The 21554-nt window shown below is 35.2% G+C and overlaps 1 long non-coding RNA gene and 1 other non-coding gene across 2 annotated transcripts; one reads left to right on the top strand and one right to left on the bottom strand.

Annotated features, from left to right (window-relative positions):
• Positions 1 to 13504: 13504 nt before the first annotated feature.
• LOC121210655 (small nucleolar RNA R71) lies at positions 13505 to 13611 on the top strand. Its single transcript, XR_005905769.1, has one exon. It is a non-coding gene; the product is annotated as a small nucleolar RNA R71 (small nucleolar RNA).
• A 1927-nt stretch (positions 13612 to 15538) lies between these two features.
• Positions 15539 to 18093, bottom strand: LOC107923081 (uncharacterized). The gene is made up of 3 exons (XR_005904876.1): positions 17547 to 18093; positions 17104 to 17464; positions 15539 to 17007 (listed from the first exon to the last, which is right to left on the bottom strand). It is a non-coding gene; the product is annotated as an uncharacterized lncRNA (long non-coding RNA).
• Positions 18094 to 21554: the final 3461 nt, after the last annotated feature.

Here is a 21554-nt window from a genome sequence, read left to right as displayed (position 1 = left end):
CCTCTATCACAAAACTTATAGCTTCTTTTACAATTTAATCCATTTATCAATTCTAACTTGAAATTCATTCAATTAAATCCCTAATTCACTATTTTGTTCAACATGAACTATATTCAAAAACCTTAAAAATTCCAAAACCTCAACTTAATTTCATCAAAACTTTATTCCAAAGCTTTTAAAACATCAAATTTAAGAGGAAATGGCTTAATTGACTTATCAAATTAAACTTCAAGCTTTAAAACCTCAGTTTCTCCTTTTCTTTTCTTTCTTTCTTTCCTTTCCCACTTTCGAATGGCTTTCTCTGTTTCTTTCTATGTTTTATTTCCTTTCTTTTTCTTACTTACTTTATAATTATAACTTAATATATATATTAACTACTTAATTTATAAATATCTATTTGATAGCAAATATATATGTTACAATTGTACATTATCTCCACTCTACATTTGTCTTGATCTAATCTATTTCATAATATAATAATATAATATTAATAAATAATAATTATCTATTTACTTAAATAAAAAGTAATTAAATAAAAAATATTACAATTGTATGTACATGATTTATCACACTTGTATTTTACTATCACCTTACATTTATCAACTTATTAATTTATTCATTAATTTAATAATATAATATCAATTAAATAATAATAAATATAATAAGTATCTATTTAATACACAAATAAATATGTTACAAATGTACATTTATACATTGTTACATTTGTATATTATCATCACTATCCACTTGTCATGAATTTAATTTATTTATCATATAAAAATCTTTTAATATAATTAATAATCATAAAATATCTTTATACTTAAATTATGAGTAAATTATGTATTTAAATTACAATTGTACAAATATAATTTTTACACATGTATATTTTTATTACCATACATTTGTATTTATTTAATTTGTTTCATAATATATAATATAATTATAATATAATCAATTAATAATAATATATAATATATACCTAACAAAAATCTTAGATTTTTCAATCTAATTGCCACCTTAATTATATCAAATGACATATTTGCCATTTTGGTCCCCCTTTCTTTTTATTAATCTATAATTTAACTTTTACCCCTTATTCAATTTAGTATTTTTTCCTAATTACTCTTAATTAAGCTACCTAATTAAAACCTAATTAGACATACTACTAGACTCATAGGTATTTCTAATAATTATTTACAGGTTTGGTTTACTGAGACGGAGGCCCTATAATGTACTTTTTTCGATGCCCGTGAATTTTGGGTCATTACATAAAAAAATATTTTCCTTATTAACAACATCGCTTTAGTATAATATAAAAAAAGGTTGGATCATACTAGCATGTTGCATATTTCTTAACTTCAAATCATAGGTGGAATTTAGATGATCCATACTTCAAAGAATACATGGAAAAAGATATCTTGATAATCTTAATGATTCATATTCAAATTCATATGATAATAAACTCGGTAATGCTAAGAAGCGTATGTTAAGTTTTAAAGATGGAATAACCCAACAAATATGCACTAGAACAATTAGATTAAACTACATATGATATGTTGCTACCCTAGCACGAAATAGTCTGCCTTCTCTGGCACGTTTTTCTTAGGTTTTTTCTTTCTCTTGTCCTTGCTAATAGTTTGTGTGATGGCGGCGAACTCTAAAAAATTTCGTGTTCTTGCACAGCAAAGCAGTATTCAAGATCGAGACTTTCTCCTGAAATTAATGGAAACTGAATTAACGGGATTAACACTTAATGAAGAAGAAGAAGCAGTCCTATAGATTCAAAAGAAGTCGAATATAGAACGAGAAGCGGAGGTTTTCAGGTTAGTGGATTGTTTCTTAACAGCTAGTATTATTCACTTCCCAACAATGAAAAATACTATGGCAAACCTTTGGCACCTTGTTCGGGGTGTTCATATTCGAGATCTGGGAGAAAAACAAATTTTGTTCCAATTTTATCATGTTATAGATCTGGATAGGGTTTTAAAAGGGTCTCCATGGACATTTAATCATCATTCACTAGTGTTACATAAGTTACAATGGGGGAGGATCCATTCAAAATCCTATTATTCCTGACGCCTTTTTGGGTATAGATCCATGATGTTCCTATTGGCTTTTTTTCTCAAAATTTGGTAGTGCAACTGGGCAACTTTATAGGGAAATTTATAGAATATGATAGATCGAATCTGGGGAAAGAAAATAGAAATTATATGCGAATAAGAGTGCAGATTGACGTACGATGTCCGTTAAAAAGAAAAAAGTAGATTATGTATTATGGAAATTGCACATATGTGAGGTTTAAGTATGAAAGATTGTCACTATTCTATTTTTACTGTGGTCGCTTGGGCTATAATAACTCTTTTTAAGAAGTAAAGATGGCGCTAGGTGTGGAAATTGCTAAAATGGGCTGGGATCTATCGCTGTGAGCTCAATCTCGAAGGGCTTTAGCGATAAATAGTGTGTGGTTGAGAGAAGAAGGCGATAGGGAATTGAATGGTAACAGAGAGGATAATTTTATGAAAAGAAATAATTTATGGGCCGTTGAAAATAGAAAAGCATGGTATGGACAACTCTTTGATCTAGTATTGGGATTCAGTCTAGAAGACAGGCAGGCTTTATGGAGTCACTCGAGGGAAAAACTATTTACAGATCAAGCTTTAACTGATATGGAGTATGATCTGGAAGATGGTGTCCTAATTGGAGATGAAGGGAAGAAGAGGGCTAGAGAGGAGATGGAGGATTCAATAGCAATGGGAGAGAACTAAGAAACAGGAGATTATTGGAGACTAATCACTTTTTATCGGCAGCTGCCAAGAGGTAAGCCTACCAGACGCAATAAAAATCTTAAACTGGAATGTTCGTGGGTTGGGAAGTCCATGGATAGTTCGAAGACTTCGGCATATGCTGAAGACACAAAATCCCCAAATGGTCTTCTTTGTGGAGACAAAATTAAATAAAAGTCAAATAAAAAGAGTTTAATACAGTTGTGGTTATACAAATGGGAATGAAGTTGATCCAGAGGGTACTAGAGAAGGATTATGTTTGGCGTGGAGAAATGAGATCTGTGTCACGCTTCAAAACTATTCAAAAAGACATATTGATGTGGTGGTTGACAATAATGAAGTAAGAGGAAAATAGAGATTCACTGGTTTCTACGGGTCCCCTTATGTACAAGATAGAGATAATTCCTGGGCTGTGTTGAGGAATTTATACACTGGTGAGAGGATTCTTTAGTTTGTTTGTGGGGACTTTAACGAAATCATGTATGGATTTGAAAAAAAATGGAGGGTTACCTTGAGATGAAAGGAGAATGGAATTATTCCTCAATGTTTTGGCGAATTGTCATTTAACGGATGTGGGGTTTTCTGGAAATTGGTTCACATGGGAGAGAGGAAATTTACCTGAGACAAATATTAGAGAGAGGCTTGATAGAGGAGTTGCAAATGAAGAATGGATGGTCATGTTTCCTGAAGTAACTATTCTACATCTAACCCATTCTTTTTCTGATCATTGTTCCCTTTTGATTAATACGAGAAAGGATGAGAAATGGCCGACTGAGAAAGCATTTAAGTTTGAAGCCTGGTGGATACTGGAGGAATCATTTGGTGAAGAGGTTAGAAGTATTTGGGGGACATCATTAGGGAATTTGTTGCAGAAATTAGATAATTTAAAGTACGATTTGAGAAGTTGGGCTGTTCGGATCTAAACTGATAAGCAGAGGCGAAAGAAATTTCTTACAGCCAAATTATCGAAACTTAAAGAAGCTAAAAGAGATTACTCCAATTTTGCTAAAATGATTGATACGAAGATTCAACTAAAATTTGAAATTAACAAGGATGAGCGCTACTAGGAACAAAGAGCTCGAATAAACTGGTTAAAATTTGGAGATAGGAACACTGCTTTCTTTTATAGTCAAGCAATGCAGCGTTGAAGAAGAAACTTTATTCATAAATTACAAGATGAGGAAGTGAAATAAATGGAGCTCATTCAGGAAATGGAAGGCATCGTGAGATCCTATTTTTAAAATTTATTTATGTCAAAAGAAAGAGGAAGCCATGATCATTTGCTGCCGAGAATTGTTAGATGTATCTCTGAGAAGGATAATCAAATACTTATGGCACCATACACAAAGGAAATTATTAGAGAAGCAGTGTTCGAGATATGTCCCATAAAAGCCCCAGGGGAAGATGGATTTTCGGTTTTATTTTATCAAAAGTGCTGGCACATTATTGGGGATGATGTCATTAAATTTTGCTTACAAATCCTTAATGAAGGTAAGGAGTTTAAACATATCAACTCTACTCATATAGTTGATCGCGTGATTCGTAACAAGTAATAAATATTTATAATGAAGATCAAACCTAGACTAACTATTATCATGACGAAAAGGCAAGTGCACCTATCGAACAACAGTATAGTAATGGCAAGACCGGGATATCGTACCCAAGGGAACCAAAAGTACTAGTAATAACTGTCTTTTTATTATCTAGCCTAAGAATAATGGGGTTTTGTTTTAATTTAACTAATTATCTAAACTAAGAACGCACAGAGAAAAGAGTTGGGGAATTGCTTTTGGGAAAATCGATTGACTTGAGACAATACCTAAGGAAAAATCCATCTAGACTTTACTTGTTATTCAGGCTCCGAATCGGATGATTTATTCATTCAACTTGTTTCGTAGGGATCCCTAAGTTATGTTATTATCCCTATTCAAGACTAATAACGTCTAATCTCTAAATTGAATAACCGAGACTTTTCTCTAATTAACACTCTAGGGTTGCATTAACTCGATCTATGGATCCCCTTATTAGGTTTCACCCTAATCCGGCAAAATCATGTCACCCTATTTTTAGGCGCGCAATCAACTCCGCTTAATTATGACAAAAGTACTCTTAGATAGGGTCTATTCCTCCTCTGAATAAGAGCATGTTTTGAATTAGTATCCTGGGATATCAAAACAAGAATTAAGAACACATAATTAAGAATAAGTTAAATATTTATCATACGATTCAGAAAATAATAACAAGATTCGTATTAGGTTTTATTCCCCTTAGGTATTTAGGGGATTTAGTTCATAACTAAATAAGAAAACATCTCTGAAGAATAAAGAATACAAAACATAAACAAAACTCAAAACTCCTAAAGGGAAATTGAGGAGAAATCTTCAGTCTTGATGATGAATCCGGCTTGTGAGATAGATCAATCGACTTCCTTGAGGTAATTCCTTACCCCCTTCTCCGTCTCCCTTTTTCTCCTCTTCTAGGGTGTATTTATAGGCTTTGGAATGCCTAGAAGCCCTCAAAAATGGCCTTTTCTGAATTGGACATAACTTGGGCTCGGCAGGGACATGCCCGTATGAGTCGTGCTCCAATTCTGCCAGATTGACACGACTGTGTGGCTATCCGTGTGAAGAGGTCCATGCCGTGTTGATTTCGTACTTTGGCCCATTTTCTCCATTTTTGGCCCGTTTCACGTTCCTTTCGCTCTCCTATGCTCTCCTAAGTGTAAAACATGAAATTAAAGCATTAGGAGCATCGAATTCACCAATTCTAATAGAAAATCATCCATAAAATGCGTTAAACATGGGGGAAAATATGTATAAATTACGGTTTATCAAATACCCCCACACTTAAGCATTTGCTTGTCCTTAAGCAAAATTCTCAACTCATAATCAAAATAAATCCTTCTCAACTTATAATTTCTATCAATAATATCTCAAATTGATCCATAGGTAATCACACATTGAGAATTTAACTAAAAGAACATAAAAGTTTCAATCTTTCCAAGTTGAGTATTTTATTCCGAAAACATAGGTGTCTTCCCTCATCTAAGTAATTACTTTTAATTCAGAATATCACAGAGTTTTACATCCTTACTAAAGATTCACTATTATTACTCGAGGTGTTTTAAGGACAATAAAAGAAGCACTCAATAGTCAATAATGGAAAGTCATTACCATAGGCTTGCATGAAAATGAAATCTCCACCACTTTAATTTTAGATGATACATCAATCAAAAGGTCTTTAGAGGGTTGTAATGAGACTTGGTTAGGGGGTGTGGTCACAAGCTGAAAGAAAGGATTAGAATCGAGATTGAATTGAAAAGTTGCCTAACTAGAAAAAGAGTTAATCTTCACTTACGTACAACAGAGCTTCTCTCAGAATATGGAATTACAGATATGCATACATAGTTTTTTTTTAAGAACAAGTTAAATAATATAGACTAAATATCAAGAAAAAAAACATAGCTAGGCAATCCATTCAACTCAAATCTCGACAAAAATATGGATTAATTTAGGGGATTTCAACAATAATGGGTTAAAGGTTAATATTAAGGGTAATACAAGAAATGGTTTGTTAGGCTCAAGGGGGTTTACTAGGGGTTAATCGTGGAGGTAGGCTTTTCATGGCATGAGTGGGTTAATCCTAAGTGCCTTAATCATTTTGATATATCAAATCAAATGGTGTGGTCTCGACATACATAATCAAGCAAGTTCTAGAATAACAGTTCAATACTGACGCACTCAAAGCAATAATAAAAGTGAGCATGAAATGATGAATAGATGGTCAAAAGCCTCAAAAATCTCCCAAAAATTATGAATTCCAATTCAAAGTAATACCTAGACTTGGGAAAATAGCCTAAAATTTTGAATTCTTAAAAATCAACTCATCATGCTTGACTCTCTATTGTCTTAAAGTTTAAATAATCAATGCATAAATCCCTATGTTTTAATTCAAGATATATCAATCAAAATCATAAATTAATTACAATTTATCCTAAATATGATATGAATTTTTTCAAGAGAAGAAGATGATTATTCAGGGATTTTTCTGATAATGAAATAAATACCCCCTACACTTAAGATGTACATTGCCCTCAATGTACAAAGATAGATGTTAGAGTATAAAAATAAGATAGGGAGAGAAGTAAATCTTCTTGTATGATGAATTCCTCGAACTAGAGTTTTGGAGAGTGATCGGTTTGAGAGTGAAGGAAGATACTCCGGCGGTCGTAGAGGTTCATTAGGGCATAAGTCCTGTGCCAAAAGAATATTATATCTAGTGGTAGCTATGGTCGTGGTCGAGCAGGACATGGCAGTCGTGGAGAACCTTTCCCGGTGGAGTTGTAGTTCCTATGTGATGATGAGCTTAAGAGCTCTATATAACTGTGATAAAATTAGGAACTTCTTAGGAGATATTAGGAAGAATAAGTACTCGAAAAGAAATAACCGAAATTAATAAAAAAATAAAATTCTAAAATCTAACAAAAATAAAAAATAGTTTTAATAAAAATTAAAAACATAAAATAATAAATAAATATTTCTAAACATCTTCATCGCTAGATGGTTCGTGAGGTGGGACTGGCGATGAGATGTGGATGTGCTGACAAATCTGCTATAGAGTAGCATCAATGTTGTCAAATCGTTGAAAATACTGCTATTCGAATCAGATGAGGAGCTCAAAGATGTCAGCATATGAAGCCGCCGCATGAACTGGACAAAAGGGTGGTGTTGGCTGAGTCGGTGGGTCCTCGTGCTGTGGGGGGACATCATTAGGAATGTCTTTGTAGGCCTTTTCCTCGGTAGATTGGGCGAGATGATACTGGGGAGGGGAGGTTCCTCGGCTTCTCTCGATCATCCTCATGTTAAGCATACTCTAGATGCCTTATGGAGACATCTGCCCTTTCGATGCAGTGGCCTGCTGCTAAAGGTCGGGCCCGAAGTATTTGGAAGAACTATTCTTGGGGCCCTTGTGGAAACTGTAGGAGAGGGAAAAGAGATGGAGAAGTGAGGATTAATGCAGGGGAAGTGGATTTTAAGATGGTTTGGGGGTTGGGGAAATGAAAAGCTTGGAAATGGTGGCCGGGATAGGGATTAGAGAGTGGAGAAGGGAAGATTTCGGCTAGGGTTTTGAAAGAGGAAAAAGATGAACAATGGTTTGCTTATATAGGGGAGGGCCACACGGCCTAGGGCCATGCCCGTGTACTCTGAATGTGAGCCCGTGTTTTTTGAATTTTGTAATTTAGGCCGTGCCTAGCTACTATCCACGCCCATGTGTCTCGGCCGTGTGTGGCACACGTCATGTCGTACGGTCATGCCTAGCTTTGTTCGCTTCTCCCACGCCCGTGTGTTAGGGTACAACGCCCGTGTATTGTTGTCCACGGCTTCACTGCACGAGCGTGTCTCACACTCGTGTCGAAGAAACAGAATAGAGCCTTGCCCCTGGCACGCCCGTGTTTTTCTATTCCCACGCCCGTGTTCACCAATCAAGTTTACCCACTGCTATGTTGCACGGCCGTGGGGATTTATCGCATCCCGTATTTTGGGGAGATCATATCTTGCTTCCACACGGTCGTATCGCACGACCGTGTTTCTTCTCTTACTTGGCCATGGTTTTAGGCACGCCCGTATGCATGTCCGTGTGTGCTAAGAAATTTTGCAATTCAAAGATAAAGTTAATGATTTAAAGTGTTAGAAATTGAAAATAAAGAAATCAGAATATGTTAGTGCTCGGGTTGCCTCCCGAGAAGCGCTTATTTATAGTCTAAGCTCAACTTACCTCTCCGGTGAATGGTCAGAGTGGTTCGAAGAGTTTATACTCTTTATTCATGCTATCAATCTCATCAAAATAGGGTTTTAATCGGGTGTTGTTTACCTTAAAAGTGCTGAACTTGGGGTGACTCACCTCCACCGTACCGAATGGAAAAATACTGAGTACCGTAAGAGGGATTTCCTCCTTCAGTGTGGTAGTGACAATTTGAGGATTTACGGTATCTAGTAAGACTTTATCGCCAACCTTAAGTTGATTAGGAGAGGTATCAGGCTTGTTTTGGCTTATTTTCGGTTTATCATGTGTTCTCGCCATTCATCTAGCTCCTCTATCCGTAGCCTTTATTTTTCATGAATGTGTCCTCTATCATTTCTGGAACATGGCTCGTGAACTTCTTTGAAGCTTAATTTCTGCAAAGTTATATTGTTAGTTTTAGTAAATTGGTGTGGACTATTACCTTCAATGTTCAATGTGATGCCAGAATTACGAGCTTGAAGGGTGATCATTTCGTCTCCCACACGAAGTGTAAGCTCTCATGTGCCAACATCAATAATTGTTTTAGCAGTTGCTAAAAAAGGCCTTCCTAAAATAAAAGGGGTGTTATTATCCTCCTCTATGTCTAGAACAACGAAATCAACGGGGAATATGAACTTATCTACTTTTACGAGTACATCTTCAATAATAACCCTAGGAAATCTTATAGTTTTATCTGCCAATTGAATGCTCATCCTAGTTTGTTTAGGTTTCCCAAGACCTAGTTGCTTAAACATTTTGTAAGGCATTACGTTAATACTAGCCCCTAAATCAGCTAATGCATGACGTATATCTAAACTACCAATTAAGCAAGGAATTGTAAAACTCCCTAGATCTTTGCTTATTTTGTAGAATAGCTGAGCAGACTGCATTTAGCTCCATATGCGACGCTTCGTCCAACTTATGCTTATTTACTAAAATCTCTTTTAAAAATTTCATTGCATTTGGCATCTGCGACAAAGCTTCAATAAACGGTATGTAATTTTTTCAAAAGTTTAAGGAATTTACCGAATTGTTCGTCTGAGCAGTCTTTCCTTGTCGCGTTAGGGTATGGCACATGAGGTTTATATTCAACAGTCATTGGTTTGTTTGTATTTTGACCTACCTCATCTCTCCATTTGCTTACACAGTTTCTTGCCTCGGTTCTGGTTCAGGCTCTTGAATATTAATTGCATTGAGTTGTTCCCTTGGGTTAGGTTCTGTATTACTTGGCAAACTACCTTGGGGTCGTTCGGAGATCAGTTTGGAAAGCTGGCCTATCTGAGTTTCGAGTCTTTGGATTGGTGCTTATTGATTTTTAAGTGCAGTCTCGGTATTTTGGAAACGGGTTTCTGACACTGATATGAACTTTGAGAGCATCTCCTTAAGGTTTGGTTTCTTCTCTTGTTGATAAGATGGCTGTTGAAAACCCTGAGAATTTTGTGGCTTTTGATTCCTTTGACCACCCTAGGAGAAATTTGGGTGGTTCATCCAACCTGCATTATAAGTATTACTGTATGGGTTATGTTGAGATCTAAAGTTATTGTTACCCATATAGTTGACTTGTTCCTCTTCGGTTGTGGGATTGAAGGGTTGATACTCTATATGCACACCTCCTCCACTTGCGTTACACCTCATTACTGGATGTACCTATGTAATGCCCCGATTTTTAGGCCTGGAAGTATTGGGCCTTGAATCTGAGTTCGAGTGGAAAACAGCCCGAATAATTTTGATGTTATTATTATTATTTCGTATGTTTAGTTTAGTAATTAAATAAATTACGAAGGGTTTATGGTGTGGGAAAAAAAAGGCCCAAGAGTAAATTTAATTCGAGGCAATTCCTGAATTTTAATTTTGGGAGAGAGGGTTCTGGCGATATGGGCTTTTAAAGTTGAGTTGGTAAAATAGGACACAAAAAGATCTGTGGTAAAGTGGCATGTGGCACCACCTAGGTGTTTGGGGAGTGACGTGTGGATGTTTAGGGTGAGCCAGAGTTCAAGTCACAACGTAAGCGTGTTGTTACTTTTATTTTTTGTGTGCATGTGCCGGGCATGTGATAGAGTTTAAGTGGAAATTCGGGCAAGCTTGATTTTCTTTTTGTTTTGTCGAATTAGGGCAAGCTTGATTTTCTTTTTGTTTTGTCGAATTAGGGTTAGCCATCTAGAGCCTTCCCTTTCATTCTATTCTCTTCTCAGTATCTCAAAAAGCTGAAAACGCAAAGTTAGATCTCCTGAGTGTCGAATTCTTTCTTCTCTTCTCCTCTCTTCTTCTATTTTATTTTTCTCTTTCTTTTCTTCTCTAGCCAGAACATTCCTACCATTCTACTCATCTCATCTTTCATTCCCATTATTTTCTAAACCTCTATAGCCGATTGCCATAAAAGCCGAAATCCCAAAAGTTGTTTCTTGTGCCGATTTCTTCTGGCCAAAATCCTCCTATTTTCTTCATCTCTTTTGGTCGATTTTCATATTCTCTAAACCTCAACCATTGTCGGCAATACCACTACAAAAACCACCATACCAAATCATCTTCCTCTTCACAGTTCCAAAAGCCGAAAACACTATAGTTTTTAGGGACATATAGCCGAATCTTTAGATCTCTAAGATTCGATTTCTGCAAGTATTTAAGGGTTGGATCTGCATCAGATTTGAGTAGAAACTGAAGTGGAATCGTTTTGGTTGAAAGAACCTGTGGTAAGTATTCAGATCTATTCTTTATTTCGGGTTTTAGAAAAGCCGAAATCCCTAAAGGCATAGGGAGGTTGTCAAATGGAGCTTAAGGCTCTAAGGGTTGTAACAATTGATTTGTTTTGGTGTTAGTGTGATCTAAAAGCTGCTGATCGAAGGCTTGTACAAGTGAAACTACTAGATCGAGATCTAGTCACTAGTTTTGCAAAGGTAGGATCTCAAGGGCCATATGTATTGATGGCCGATTATGGTAAATAAGTTTATGATGGTTGCAATTATATTTTGGATCTGATATGTTTAGTGACTGATTTTAGGATATCATGGGAGATTTCGGTAGCAGTTGTCGCAAATCAAGTGTGTAAACGACACCTACTAGTAGACTAGATCGGCAAAAGCTGAAATGTCGAAATACCGAAAAGTCGGTATTTCGAGAACTTGCAAGTGTGCGAACGCTCGTGGGATTGTTTGTATTGATAATTTTGTAACTTCAACAGTAAGATTGCAAAGTGCACAATTTCGTGCACCTCGGTGAATTTGGGCTATGATGGGCCGAAATTGGGTAATGGGCTAACGGGCCCATTTTGGTAAAAACGTCCAGTAAGTATTCTGAAGACACGTTAATAATTGTAATGAGCATGAAACCGTAAAAAGACTGATAAAATCACTGAAATACCTCTATAAGGTAAAATTATCGTAATACCACTAAAGGGGTAAGTTTACGATTACGCCCCTCGAGGATAAATAGCTGTTCTTACGCTATAATCTGACTGTCTTTCTGAAGCATGCCTTGTTAATGATATATATTCTGCATACATGTCACACTGCATGGGGTTGGGTTTTGTTATGAAGGAAGAACCCGTTCTGGTGGTTGTGCCATATATTCTGATATAAGCAGCTTTGCTACGGATTATAGTTAGTGCCACAACTAGTGCTAACACTGTAAGTGTAGGGATGGCATGGGTGATTTATTCCCCACAGGAAGTATAGGGATGGACGGAGGCAAGTACAGGGTTGGATGGGGTTATCATGCATTAATCATATGAGACTGTTTTGTTATGGGCCAACTGTATTGAAATGGGCCCAACTGTGTTAATATGGGCAAAGCGTAATATATCTCGACTTGTAATAGGGCTACGGCTCAGATTGATACTGACATGGGCTAGGCCTAGTATACTCTGATACTGTAGGGGGCTATGGCCCAGATTAATATTGATATGGGCTAAAGCCTGGGCTAAGGTCCAGTTAACTCTGATTTCTGAATAGGGCTTAGGCCCAGTAAAGCTTGAACTGATTTGGGCTCTGGTTGGGATACTTTACATACTGAGTTTTCCAAACTCACCCCCTTTTTCCCATCTTTGCAGGTGAGCCTTAGATCGGTGGACTTGGAGCTGGAAGGATTCAGAATGGCCATGTGGACTGTTTAAAATAAGTGTTTATACCTTCACTTTTATTTTATATTATTTCCTTTATGTTTTCGAGTTTTAATTTGTAATAAGGCCGCTTTAATTATTTTTAGTTGTTTTTAGTATGTTTTGTTAGCTTAGATATGATATTGTTTTAACTGTTTGAAATTGAATAGCTCTAGGGCGCGTTTCAAAAAGGTTACTTGATTTCAAAATATCGCGATAACAAAGCAAGGCTTCCGCAACGAAAACGTTTTCAAAATTAATAACCTTTTCAAATGGTTTTAAACGAATTGGTTTTCCCTGAATAATCACTCAGTTAAAGTGTGGCAATGGTTGTGTGCATGCCTAGGATTGGATCCGTGAAGAGCTGGGTACTTAAGTAGTCTAATTGACTCACCTCCTCTTTTCTGGCATCCTACCTGATGCACAGCTTCTATTCACTTTAATCTTTAATGAAGATATTCTTTAAACACTAAGAAAGACTTTAGATAAAACATGACCTATACAGTAACGCTTTAATGTGACACGCCAGATTCCGCCGTAACGTCTGGGCCAGGTTTGGGGTGTTACAACCTGCGTAGAGTTAAGTAAACCATCAATCTTTTTATTAAGAAGTTCTACCTAATTTGACAACATAGTAACTGAGTCGATGTTATAAACGCCAGTCATTTTTGTTGGCTTAGTCCTCATGACTTGCCACTGATAATTATTCAGTGACATTTCTTCAATAAATTCATAAGCCTCTTCAGGTGTTTTGTTGTTGATAGTTCCTCCAGCAACTGCGTCAACCATTTACTGAGTCAAGGGATTCAGACCATTGTGGAATGTTTGTACTTGAAGCCAAAGCGGTAACCCATGGTGAGGGCACCTTCTCAGTAAGTCATTGTATCTCTCCCATGCATCGTAAAGTGTTTCTAAATCCATCTGCACAAAAAAAGAGATATCATCACGTAACTTAGTTGTTTTAGCCGACGGAAAATATTTTAGTAAAAATTTCTCGGTCATTTGTTCCCAAGTAGTAATAGACCCTCGTGGTAACGAGTTCAACCACTGTTTAGCTTTGTTTCTCAGTGAAAAGGGAAATAACCGAAGACGAATGGCATCATCAGAAACGCCATTGATTTTAAATGTATCGCAAAATTCCAGAAAATTTGCTAAGTGAGCGTTAGGATCTTCATCCTGCAAACCATCAAACTGAATAAACTGCTTTATCATCTGAATAGTGTTAGGTTTTAATTCAAAAGTATTTGCAGCTACAGCAGGTCTAACTATGCTAGATTCAGTTCCTATTAGAGAAGGTTTAGCATAATCATACATAGTACGTGGAGCAGGATTTTGATTAGCTGCAATTGCAGGAGGTAGCTGATTGCCTTGGTTTTCAACCATCTCGTCAGTTGGGAGTTGAGTATCGTCTTCTTGCTCGTTCTCCGTGTATCGTAAGCTGCGCCTTATCTCTCTTTGATTTCTATGAACTGTACGATCGATTTTTCGTCAAAAAGTAATGGTCCCGACGGGTTTCTTCTAGTCATAAACTATAAAAACCTGCCAAGAAAAGTAAAAAGTAAATTAATAAATAACAAAAATAATAAAATTAAATTAAATTGCAAGGAAAATAAATGGCTAAAGTAATAAAAATTTAGCGTTCCTAATATTTTAGTTCCCCGGCAACGGCGCTAAAAACTTGATCGCGTGATTCGTAACAAGTAATAAATATTTATAATGAAGATCAAACCTAGACTAACTATTATCACGACGAAAAGGCAAGCGCACCTATCGAACAACAGTATAGTAATGGCAAGACCAAGATATTGTACCCAAGGAAACCAAAAGTACTAGTAATAACTGTCTTTTTATTATCTAGCCTAAGAATAATGGGGTTTTGTTTTAATTTAACTAATTATCTAAACTAAGAACGCACAGAGAAAAGAGTTGGGGAATTGCTTTTGGGAAAATCGATTGACTTGAGACAATACCTAAGGAAAAATCCACCTAGACTTTACTTGTTATTCTGGCTCCAAATCGGACAATTTATTCATTCAACTTATTCTGTAGGGATTCCTAAGTTATGTTATTATCTCTATTCAAGACTAATAACGTCTAATCCCTAGATTGAATAACCGAGACTTTTCTCTAATTAACACTCTAGGGTTGCATTAACTCGATCTATGGATCCCCTTATTAGGTTTCACCATAATCCGACAAAATCATGTCACCCTATTTCTAGGCGCGCAATCAACTCCGTTTAATTATGACAAAAGTACTTTTAGATAGGGTCTATTCCTCCTCTGAATAAGAGCATGTCTTGAATCAGTATCTTGGGATATCAAAATAAGAATTAAGAACACCTAATTAAGAACAAGTTAAATATTTATCATACGATTCAGAAAATAATAACAAGATTCGTCTTAGGTTTCATTCCCCTTAGGTATTTAGGGGATTTAGTTCATTATTAAATAAGAAAATATCTTCGAGGAATAAAGAATACAAAACATAAAGAAAACCCAAAACTCCTAAAGGGAAATTGAGGAGAGATCTTCAGTCTTGATGATGAATCCGACTTCTGAGATGGATCAATCGGATTCCTTGGGGTAATTCCTTACCCCCTTCTCCGTCTCCCTTTTTCTCCTCTTCTAGGATGTATTTATAAGCTTTGGAATGCCTAGAAGCCCTCAAAAGTGGCTTTTTCCGAATTGGACTTAACTTGGGCTCGGCAGGGACACGCCCGTGTGAGTCGTACTTCAATTCTGCCAGATTGACACGGCCGTGTGGCTGCCCGTGTGAGGAGGTTATGGCCGTGTTGATTTCATACTTTGGCTCATTTTATCTGTTTTTGGCCCGTTTCTCGTTCCCTTCGCTCTCCTATGCTCTCCTAAGTGTAAAACATGAAATTAAAGCATTAGGAACATCGAATTCACCAATTCTAATGGAAAATCATCCATAAAATGCGTTAAACATGGGGGAAAATATGTATAAATTACGATTTATCAATAGTACTCATTCCAGAAATTTCCAACCCCTCTAATATGAAGCAGTTCGGGCCTATCAACTTATGCAACGTGATCTATAAAATTTTGCAAAAGCTATTGCAAATTGGTTTAAAGGAGTTATCGAGAAATGTATTGATTTGGCTCAGAGCACCTTCATACTAGGGAGATTAATTTCAGGTAATGTATTACTAGCTTATGAAATCCTTCATACATTGAACCAAAAGAGGCTGGGGAAAAAAAGATTTATGGCAGTGAAATTAGATATGAGTAAAGCATATGATAGAGTTAAATGGAATTTTATAAAAGAAATAATGGTTCGAATGGGCTTTGCTATAAACTGGACAGAAACTATTATGAAATGCGTAACCTCTGTCTCTTATTTGGTAATAGCTAATGGATTCACAAAAGAAAAATTTCGACCAACAAGGGGACTTCGTCAAAGAGATCCAGTAAGTCCGTTTTTATTTCTTATTTGTGGGGAATGTTTATCTAGCTTAATATGACTTGCAACTAGAGAAGGGCTATTGAAAGCAGTAAAAGCCAGCAGAAGTGGTTCGCAGGTATCGCACTTATTATTTTCAGATGACTGCATTTTATTTAGTGAGGTAACTAGTAGAGGAACTACTCTTTTGAAAGGAAATCTCAGAGAATATAGAACTTGTTCAGGACAATACTTCAATAAATCAACCGTCTTTTTTAGCAAGAATACATCAGAGGACGACAAAATAGTGGTTGTCAACATTTTGGGAGTGCAAAGTTCAAATGACCGGAGCCTTACCTTGGATTGCCTAACATGGTTGGAAGAAAGAAAAGAGAGTCGTTTCAAAATTTAAAAGATCGGATTAAGAAGCTTATTGATAATTAGAGCACTAGATATCTATCCCAAGGTGTGAATGAAGTATTCATTAAGGCTATTTTACAAGCAATTCCAACTTATACAATGGTCTATTTCCTTTTACCTAAATCGTTGTGTGTTGAGATAGAGGGCATTATTACTAAATTTTGGTCACAGAAGGGACAAGGCAAAAAGGGAATACACTGGTGTGCATGGAGGAACCTTTGTACTTTAAAGGAGAATGGAGGTCTCGGTTTTTAAAATATTAGCCAGTTTAATATTACATTATTAGCCAAGCAAGGTTGGCGTCTCATTAATCATCCGAATTCCTTATTAGCGAGAGTTCTTAAAGCTAAATATTACCCACATTCAGACTTTCTTAATGCACAATTAGGGAACCTACATTCACTTACCTAGAAAAGTGTCTGGGCTGCAAAAGGCTTGTTATAGAACGGGCTATGTTAGAGAGTAAGGGGGAACTGGAATATCCGTTTGGGATGACCGTTGGATCCCAGGTAAGGATACAGATGACTGGAGTAACAGAAACGACAATGAAGGAGTAAAGTTAGTCTCTGATTTAATTGATGCTACAAATAAAACTTGGAAAACAGATCTAGTTAACAGTACCTTTCAAGCAAATATCGCTCAAAAGATTTTGCAATTCCTCTTGCGAAAACTCACCATGATGATTTTTAAGTGTGGAAGGGAGAACCATCGGGTGAATTTTCAGTCAGAAATGTCTACAAACTATTACAAGATGCTAGTTCGGATCCTAATAACTTTTTAATATAGGCCAATTTAAAGGATTTCTACAAAAAGCTCCGGAATCTACAGCTACCCTAAAAAATTACAATTACAATTTGGAGAATTTCCTGGAATTTTATCCCGACTCTAGTCAATCTAAAGTATAAACGAGTGGCTTATAATGCAGTATGTCCTCATTACAGTCTTGGGGAAGAAGACAACTCTCACGTCTTTCGGCACTATCCTACAACATCAGAGGTATGGCGAATGTTAGACCTCTCTTGGGTTAGCAACACTATGATTCAAAGTTTCTAGGATTGGATTACCTGGATTTTTAAGAGGAGCACTTCCAAACAGTGTCGAATGTTCTGCTGCGGATTGTGGTTCATCTGGGGCTCGAGAAACAAACTCATTCATGAAAGAAAATCTTAGACAGGAAGAGAGTTATCACAAAAAGTTTAAAGTTATATGCCGAACTTGACGGTTTGACAGAATGAAAGCGTACCTTGAACACAAATAGAAGCCATTGTCAGCCAGATGCTAATACCAGGGTGACGGTTCAATTTGACACGACTTTTGACAAAAAAATTTCAAATCGGCAACGAGTTTGGTGGTTTGGAATCGGACGAGGGAAGTCCTAACAACGAAGACTATTTTAAATACAAATGTTCTATCTCCATTTGCAGCAGAAGCTTATGCAGGACTTCAAGCTATAAAGCTAGGAATCTCGATGGGCTTTCTTTTAGTAATGATAATGGGGCATTCTGTAACAGCCTAATTTTCAGTGGTGTCGGAACAGTGATTCGAGATCACTAAATCTGGAAAATGAGTAGGAAATATTATTAATTTAGTGAGTATAAGTTAAATGTGAAGTTAGGAAAATTTTTGAAATAGTGAATAGCGTACTAAAAAAATATATATATATATTAAAATAATTAGAATAAAAAACGAGGTATCGAGACCTCGGGAATTTTAAATCGAGCCAAAAATATTTTTATAAATATTTATGTAGTGTTAATAAGTTAGTATTAAAGTTTCGTCAAGAAATTTTAAAGTACTGATAGCTAATTGAACAAAAAGGACTAAATTGTATCAAATGCAAAATTGTGGGAAATGATTAAATAACTTAAATGATAAAAGAAAGAGGGTTTAAAAGGTAGGTCTATTTGGGCTGGACGGCAAGGGCATGAAATCAACACGAAAATAAGGGGAATTAAAGGCAAAATTGGAAAATTACAAAATTTACTTAATAAAGCTAAGACTAAAGTGGAATTATCTAGATTTTTCTTTATTTTTCTGCATTCTCATCAGCAAAAACACCATGGAAGAGTTTCCTTAAGCTGGTTTTTCATATTTTTACTGCAAGTAAGTTCAATTCTTGATTATTTCTTGAAATTTTTGTGTTTTTGTGACTTTTACAACTAGGTCCACTTGTTGAATTCATTAGTTCTTGATTCTATGAAAGAAATTGAAAGTTTCTATAAATATGTGCTGGAATTATATGATGATTTGGCATGTAATTAGAGCTTAAAATTATTTATATGCTAATTTTATTGAAAGAATTGAATAGAAAGTGAATGTTTGGGACCTAAATTGTAAAAGAGTTTGAAGTTAGAGTTTTATGTGGAAATTCTGAATTTCAATAGTTATGAAATAACTTATAATGTATAGGAAAAGTATTAATTTCGACAATTAACTTAATTGAGGGGTTAATTAAGTAAGGACTGAATTGTATGAACTGTAAAATTTGGGGCAAAATGAAAATCAACATTTTGCACTAAAACAAATTTGGACAGCAGTAATAGTCTAACTTTGAAAAATCACAAAAAATTTTAGAAATCGAATTAGAGGATGAATAAAATATGAAATTAAAGCTTATTGAGTCTAGTTTCTTAGAAGAAACGGTGTAAGCAATGGAATTGTAAATCATGAGATATAATAAGTTTTGTGAGACAATGTCAGAATGATTTCGGGTTCCCCTGTTCTGACTTTGGAAAATCATCAAAAATTAGAGAAAAATAATTAAGGGATTAAATTTATATGTTTAAAATCCTTAAAGAGTCTATTTTCAATATAAATAAGTGGGAACATATCCGAATCTCGTACGATGAGATAATTAATTCTTAGTGAAGAAGGGTCGGAACTATCAGACAGCAGAAAATGGGTAACTTTAAAGAATAAACTGTACTTATTGGCTAAACAAAAAATAATGAAATTTTTATGGTAATAAGATATGTAAGTCTAGTTTCAGGGAAAATTAGCGGATCTTAATTTCGAGTTCTGTAGCTTAAGATATAAATAATTTAGTGACTATGATGCAAATAGACAGTTTTAAATATACATATAAGTAAATAGTGAAATTATTGATAATGTTACTTGTTGCATGTTATATAAATTAAGGATGTGGAATGGAGAGGAGGAGGAGGTATTTGGCATGAGAATTTAGGATATGTGTAATCAGATGAGGTTTATGGTGAAGTTTATGACGTCTGTATATGGTGTTGTACTTGGGTGATAATGTTGGAATTTTTTTTTTTTTTAATATGTTCATGTTTAAAATAAAAATTATGTGGTATTATGTCTTTGTTGAAACGTTTAATTTCGACAAGTGACTTAAGTGAGTCTTAATTACGTAAGACTCGATATGTATAACTAGTACATTTGATAGGGAAAGAAAATACATAAACATTATAAGCAAATCAATAAACAAGAAGCCTATAATGAAAACTACGTGAAAAATCCAAAAAATTAAAGAAGAATATAGAGGATGATATTACAAATTGATGTTTTTATAAGCAAAGTGATCTATTGCTTAGAATTAAATGTGTTTTGAATGATTTGTAAAGTTGAGATGTAAATAAGTTTTGTGAACTAATGTATTATTTTGATTTGTTCCCTAGTTTGATTTTTGTGAATAATCATTAATAAATGGAATGAAACATTAATTGATGATATGTAATGTTCGAGGCACATTAATTATTTATGATTATATATTTTAATTATATTTTGAAAAATTATAAAGCATGTTAATGATTTTGAATTTTAATTTAGATGAAATTTATAACTCAGTAAATACGTTTACAAGTGTATTCTTTTGTAATGTCGTACCTATATCCTAGTTGGATACTAAGGGGTGTTACAGCCTGTGATGCAATAAAATGTACTAGTATTAGAGAGAAGTCATTTCAAAAGCTAATCGAACCCCAGCATGGTGGCATCAATGATGTGTAGGCAGCAGGAGCAGCGAATGACAACGGCTTTCACGGCAATGGGCGTTGTGGATGAGAACTTTTACGGATAGGAACAAGACCCTTTTGGCTTAATAACATTTCTGGATGGATCTTTTTGGAGTGTTTGGTTTGGTTGGCATTGTTTTTATTAGTTCAGTCTTGAAGGGATGAGATTCTGGATTGTGCTTGATGAATTATGTATGATATTGCTCATGGTTTTTACTTTCCGCCATTTCTTACTAAATTAACCTTTATTTTATTGATGTAATTTTGAAATTTATCAGAAAGCATATGGATTAAAAGATGATATTGTGGAGACAGCTTGAATAAGCGTCGGATAAGTACTAAATTATATTTTCAATATTTATAAATTATGAAACCATGTTTAACACATTCGACTTACTAATTTTAAAAGATATAAATAATATAAAAGTACAACAATTCATTCTATCATTTATGAAGCCTAACACTCAAAATACTCCATTTTGTCAAAAAAAAAAACAAGGCCTTTTTTCTTTCTAGACAAGAAATAGTTGAATTATTTAATTTTCTTAATTACATCTAGAAACAAAATAAAATAGGGATCATTCTCATATGGTTGACAAACTATAGGTCACCATAAGGTAATATTTTGTTATGGTAATCATATACCGGCCCGTTACCTGGTACTCATTTAGGTCCTGACTCATATCTACATAGTTAACTTATGAGTTGATTGTGAGGTTTAGCATCCTTTATGAGACAGCACGATTGGGTTCGAAACCACCAGAAGGCCAACGACATTAGGAAAACATTGGTTAACCCTGAATGGGGTGTGTTGGGAATGCATTGGGACCCTACTATGAGTCTTCCATGTTGAACAGTAATCGTATCTTATAATAAGAATCTAACCCTTTTGAGGGGGTACAACACAAAAACCTAATAATTTCTCTTGTTTGGTGAGTGTTTTGACAGATTTTCACAATTCAGAAAACAAGAAACTATGATGAATCACCAATAAGAATTTCAAATTTCCATCGTGCCAGGCAGGATTCAAGCATTGGCAATCAACCAGTAAGATAGACCTTTTTCTGTTGTTTATCTGACGACAAAATTTGGGCAATT

This window comes from Gossypium hirsutum, chromosome A11, assembly GCF_007990345.1.
Source record: "Gossypium hirsutum isolate 1008001.06 chromosome A11, Gossypium_hirsutum_v2.1, whole genome shotgun sequence".
Lineage (NCBI taxonomy): Eukaryota > Viridiplantae > Streptophyta > Magnoliopsida > Malvales > Malvaceae > Gossypium > Gossypium hirsutum.
The sequence above is the reverse complement of the archived record's forward strand: the minus strand, read 5'-3'. Positions and strand labels throughout refer to the sequence as shown.